This window comes from Amia ocellicauda, assembly GCF_036373705.1.
Source record: "Amia ocellicauda isolate fAmiCal2 chromosome 11 unlocalized genomic scaffold, fAmiCal2.hap1 SUPER_11_unloc_4, whole genome shotgun sequence".
Classification (NCBI taxonomy): domain Eukaryota; kingdom Metazoa; phylum Chordata; class Actinopteri; order Amiiformes; family Amiidae; genus Amia; species Amia ocellicauda.
In genome coordinates this window covers 537,204-543,676 of record NW_027102662.1, presented here as the reverse complement: position 1 = coordinate 543,676, position 6,473 = coordinate 537,204, and the positions used below count along the sequence as shown (strand labels likewise).

The 6,473-nt window shown below is 43.7% G+C and overlaps 1 non-coding gene across 1 annotated transcript; it reads right to left on the bottom strand.

Moving 5' to 3' along the window:
- Nucleotides 1-5,001: 5,001 nt before the first annotated feature.
- Nucleotides 5,002-5,074, bottom strand: trnav-cac (transfer RNA valine (anticodon CAC)). Its single transcript has one exon. It is a non-coding gene; the product is annotated as a tRNA-Val (tRNA).
- Nucleotides 5,075-6,473: the final 1,399 nt, after the last annotated feature.

The following is a 6,473-nucleotide window of genomic DNA, read 5'->3' as shown; positions in this document are numbered from 1 at the left end:
AATAGTAAGGCGTTTTGTGTCTATTAAAACATTAAATACGGTACAATTCGTTAGTAAGGGTATTAATAAGGGTGTTTTGGCTCTCTATCACCAGGTTTTGCCCCAGTAACACAAGTCTTTGATTTTGTAACAAAGTATGTAGCAACTCATGCCGACCTTCAGGAAGTAGCTCCGGGGGCTGGTGGCCTGGCTCAGCTTCAAAGGATGGTCGCTCCGGTAAATCTCGGTCGAAGGAGGCAGGGAGCGAGCGTATACTCATGGACGGAGACCAAGAAGGCCTTTGCGGTGACACCCTGGCCAAGCGCGGGGTACTGTTCCGCGTTTCTGTAGCCAAGAAACGGGTCTGGGGGAACGATGTTGAAACCAGGCCGTCGTTGGGTGGTGTGTCAGCCCTGACTGACGGCGACCCATGAGGTTGTTGGATGCCTGTATTTGTTCCGCCCGACAATGCGGCGGGCTGAATCTGGGGTGTTGAATTACCCCCAGAAGGCTGTGGCCTGAGTAGATGTTGGGGGGTCTCCAAGACCACCGTGGGGGATCCTCTCGGTGATCTCACCGGGGAAGATGTTTGATCCCACTTAGACGGGGTAATTGTCCTCAATAGCTCATCCACAGAATGACTATCCCAAGAGTCTTGGGAAGAATAAAAATATACATTACATTTACATCTTTAAACGGCGACAGAAATCAAACTTAAAACAACATGTCCAGGACATTCAAAAGCTTTAGCTTTTTTAGACCTTTGAAAATAGCCTTAGACATTCACTACAACGCCTTATTATTTACAGACAATATATTTATTAGGACTTGATAATAAATGTAAAACAGAGAAGCAGCTGTAAATAAACTGTTTCTTAAATGTTTCTTTAAAAACTGTAATATTGTTAATAAAACACACACACACACAACAACATTTCATTTTTAAAATAACCTTCCAAGTGTAAACGCTTCCTGATCCCGGGACTTCCTGTTTCACAAACGTTTTCACGATCTGTTTAAATATTAAATACAATGAACACCTTCAAGCCTTTTCCTACAACCACTTTAAAACAGAAGTATAATAGCGGGAGATAAGCCAAACAACTTACTAAACCCTTTCAGACGGCTTTACTTCCTAACCAGACGGTACGGCAATCGGTCATTTCTAAACACGTTCCCCAGAAACAAGCCTAGACCTGTCCGGACTTCTAAAGATCTTTCCCAGAACCCCCCGCCCTACAGGAAACGGTCACCCATCGCTTAAATATTAGCCCTCAACGGGCAAACAAAGCCCTTTTAAAAACATTAAAGTTTGAAAGATCTTACTTACCTCCACAGAATAATCGTTTCTTATGTTTTTCGGCTGGTTTAGCTTTTTGCACCGCTGTGAAGGTAAGAGACATGTTTAACCTTTAACCACACCGCTTTATAAAAAGCTTTAACCTCTTACAGGCTGCAGATATATACTCACAGCTATCAGATACCGGGGCTGACGGCCTTTCAGATTCTTGAAAGGTTACTGTTCTCGTAGGTAAAACGAAACAAGCCCTCGATGTGGAAGGCCTTTCGTTGTCTCGAACCACGTTTCTTAATACTGTTAGACAGGATAATTTTTTTAAATTAACAAAACTGGACTCAAACATCTTACAGAAACGTTATACAAACAAACAGGGGTTTAGTTCTTACCCGGTCGGCAGACAGCCTGTCTAGGGACAACCACTTCTCTTGGTCGATCCTCGGAGACATTAATCACAGGCCTTTCGATAGTATCTGTGTAATTAAAGAGACCGGCATTAATATATATTAAAACGTTTTCATAACTCTAATGAGCCTCTTCAAAACCACACACACCCATACATAAGAACCCATGAGCACAAACACAAAAATCTTACCGTCGTTGTTCCAGATTATCTCCTCAGCGTTGGGAAATAACTGCTGTTGACTGGCTGAAAAATAATTTTACAGAACTTAAAACAGATGTTATAGCCTTATTTACAATACATGCACACAACACGCTCTGAGTCAATGAAAATAATCTGAAGACTTGCCTAAAAACTCGTTTAAATCGAAGTCGCTGATGTTGTTTCCGGACATTGTTGATCTTTAGTCTTAAATCGAAAGGTCAGTATGAGTCTGTCGAGCTGAAGACCAGACCTTCATACTTATACTGATGGCCACATGCCGGATCTGCTTGTAAGGCATTGTTCTGGTCTGGCCTTTGTGCCGCCCTGTTACCAATTAACATATCAAAACCAACCAATAAAATGACACTGCATCAAATTTCAAATAGAAACCAAGATGGAGATGATCTCTCTCCTCTCTACTCTAAACTTTTATTAGAACCTTTTGGTCTCTCAAAAAAACATTTTTAAGCATCAAGACCTATAGTCAACAACCACTAAGAATATTTCAGGCCTTTATAAGCGCTAAAAAACAACCTGAGCCAAGAAAATAACTATAAAGATCTAAAATAACTAGCGCTTTTACAGTGATTTTTTTTTTTTTTAATAGCGATGCTTTGTTTGGTAATAAACAAGTCACAAACTACTCAGAACAGCGTTTATCCCCGCAAAAGAGATATTTGGGTTTATTTTACAAAGCTTATAAATTATATAGGTTAAAAGTATTCTGAATGTTTTGATACCACACGCCATACCTACTGTTGTCTGAGCCCACACCCGCCCCCCATGGTGTGAGTGATTTAGCCTTGAGTGTTGTGATCTATTTAGCATTGAGTGATCAGTTGTTTTTATTTTTTAAACGATTCCTTATCATCAGGGATTGAGACTGCTAAAATACCTTAAAAGCATATCCTTATCTTAAGTCTAACTCTTATGAGCTTTAAGACCCTAGAATGTATTTAAGTAAAACGACTGAACACATTATGTGAGAGATAAAATATAACCACAGCTTTTTTTTTTTTTTTTTTACAAACACAATTAACCTATACACACAAACACCCACACACACACCCTCTTTTTTAATTTTATTTTTAATTAAATTTGAGGGGAGAGACAGAGCCAGATACAGTGTGGATAACATAAGTACCCTATGCAAAACAGGCATTGTTAGGACCTGGGATCATAACAGACAACAGAACTTGTTGATCTTATAAAATGATTGGGCGAGAGAGAGAGAGAGACAGACAGAGACAGTGTGAATATGATAAACGCACTATTCAAAACTGGCATTGTTAAGACCTGGGACCATTACAGACAACAGAACTTGTTGATCTTATAACGGTTTAGATTTACTAAACCATTACATGTATATTTAAAAAAGACCCCCAACCACTACAGGAAGAGCCGACCCATTCACACTCTACAGTTGACCAACAAGAACAACAAGAACAACAGGTTATGGGCGGCCTTGTTGTTCAGGGTTTTATGGGTGTACACTTTCTGACGGATATGACGTAGGAATAATTAAGGAAATAACTCTACCTAGAATCACGCCCCCCAATTATGACGTAGGAATATTAATAAGCTTAGGGCATACGTCATAACAAAATAGGCCGCACCCAAAAAACCCAACTATCTACTCATAAGAGTAACAGCAATGTCGCCGATCCTGCTACGGTCGTATTGTCACAGCAACAACATGTATCGATTTTAAAAGTGTCAGTTCCTGCGCCTCGCAAAGCTACCCTTCTGCGATCGTTTGTTCTCAAGGTCGGGATTACTTGCCACTCCGAGGAAGAGAAAACAACGGCCAGCCTTGGGGCAGAGAGATGGGGACGGGTAACACGGCACTGGCACGCGTGCACCGTGGGTTGTTTCCGCCCGGTTTTGAACCGGGGACCTTTCGCGTGTGAGGCAAACATCATAGCCACTACACTACGGAAACCAACCCGTCCTGGCGTTTCGAATGGCTCCCATCGAAGCCGGCTGGTAAAACGCACACAGGCGTTAAACGTGGGCCAGCCTGTGAGATAAAGGTTTCTATTTTCACTGACCTATTTTGCATTGCTCAAGGGCACATCAGGACACTTTGGAAACTCTTTCAAAGGAAGAACGCCCTGAGCTATGACAAGACTTACACTTACCCCAACAAGGTGATGCTCAATGGCTTGTTCAAACAGCTGCTGCTTGTCTTGTGCCACCATCAGACAATCACAGAGCTATTGTGCCTTCTACACCTTACGGTAGCTTTACTTTAACAATAATAATGACGGCGACCACGACGACAACAAGAACAACAACAACAACAATAACATCATCATCAGATTTTAATTAAAAGTGGCTACACCAGCGTTTACAATTTCAACCTGTCGACGGACGGACGCTCTGAGTCCACCAATTTCGGGAACTCCAATGAAGAAAAGCCACCTACCGCCTCCGGGGAACCACGAGGGTAAGCAGGACGAAAAGGGCCGGCCCACAGCAGGCTCTTTCCGCCCGGTTTCAAACCGGGGACCTTTCGTGCGTTAGGCGAACGTGATAACCGCTACACTTCGGAAACTGACACCGTCACCTCTTGCTTAGAACGGTTACCGTTGGAGACTGCTGGTAAAACCGACCCGTCCTGGCGTTTCGAATGGCTCCCATCGAAGCAGGCTGGTAAAACGCGCACAGGCGTTTCCCGTGGGCCAGCCTGTGAGATAAAGGTTTCTATTTTCACTGACCTTTTTTGCATTGCTCAAGGGCACATCAGGACACTTTGGAAACTCTTTCAAAGGCAGGACGCCCTGCGCTCAGACAGTGCCTGCACTTATACCAACAAGGTGATGCTGAATGGCTTGTTCAAACGGCTGGTGGTCTTCCGTCACCACCAGACTATCAGAGCTATACTGCGCCTTCAACTACATAAGAGTAACAGCAATGTCGCCGATCCTGCTACGGTCGTATTGTAACAGCAACAACATGTATCGATTTTAAAAGTGTCAGTTCCAGCGCCTCGCAAAGCTACCCTTCTGCGATCGTTTGTTCTCAAGGTCAGGATTTCTTGCCACTCCGAGCAAGAGAAAACGACGGCCAGCTTCGGGGACGGGTAACAAAGCACTGGCACGCGTCCACTGCGGGTTGTTTCCGCCCGGTTTCGAACCGGGGACCTTTCGCGTGTGAGACGAACGTGATAGCCACTACACTACGGAAACCGACCCGTCCTGGCGTTTCGAATGGCTCCCATCGAAGCAGGCTGGTAAAACGCGCACAGGCGTTTCCCGTGGGCCAGCCTGTGAGATAAAGGTTTCTATTTGCACTGACCTATTTTGCATTGCTCAAGGGCACATCAGGACACTTTGGAAACTCTTTCAAAGGAAGAACGCCCTGAGCTATGACAAGACTTACACTTACCCCAACAAGGTGATGCTCAATGGCTTGTTCAAACAGTTGCTGCTCGTCTTGTGCCACCATCAGACAATCACAGAGCTATTGTGCCTTCTACACCTTACGGTAGCAACAAATCTAACTACTGCTTTACTTTAACAATAATAATGACGGCGACTACGACGACAACAAGAACAACAAGAACAACAACAACAACAACAACATCATCATCATCATCATCATCATCAGATTTTAATTAAAAGACCACCAGACTATCAGAGCTATACTGCGCCTTCAACTACATAAGAGTAGATAGTAAGGTTTTTTGGGCGCGGCCTATTTTGTTATGACGTATGCCCTAAGCTTATTAATATTCCTACGTCATAATTGGGGGGCGTGATTTTAGGTAGAGTTATTTCCTTAATTATTCCTACGTCATATCCGTCAGAAAGTGTACACCCATAAAACCCTGAACATCAAGGCCACCCATAAATACCCCCACCCCTCTGAAGGCAACGCCCCGAAACTCTCCTCTCTATTTAAGAACCCGCGCTGCTTTTAGGCAATACCTCTTTAATTCTCAGCATCAGAAACATCCCGCTTCTTCAACATGTCCAGCGACATCAACATGATACCCCGCAAGAAACAATCCCGGGCAAGGGTTCCTGTACTCACCATTTTGAAGATTGAACGCTCCTGGGTGTTGTTCTGGGGGTCTCGACGGGGTTACCGCTTTAAAAGGGATCCCAGCTATGTTGGAGTGGAGCTTTTTGCTTTGGGAGAGAAGGAGGGTACGTTGGAACCTTTTGAGACGGTAATTGAATACTCTTATGAGGACTGGTTGAAGGTGATGGCCTGGAGAGATCTGGGGCTTGTGGATAAGACTCTAGAAGGCTTGCAAGAGGGTCCAAGAGAATGCGAAATGGAGTCTCCGACTCAGGGTTTTGAAAGGTGTGAATGGGAAAGCTTGCAGAACTACGGTAGAGTGGTGAAGAGTCTATCTCTAACTACAGATCGTAAGGTTTTGTTTAGCAGTACCCTGATTACAAACCCTATTGAAGGGGGTGTGGAGGATCCAGAAAAACAGGTTACTGAAATTATGTTTGACGCCGTGGACTGGCCGTTCTTGAAAGAGGTCATAAACTGTATAAATGATGGTTTTGACATCTTGACCAAATGTTCGCAACTGGATTTGGTTAGAAGGAGAAAATGCTGGATTATGGATTA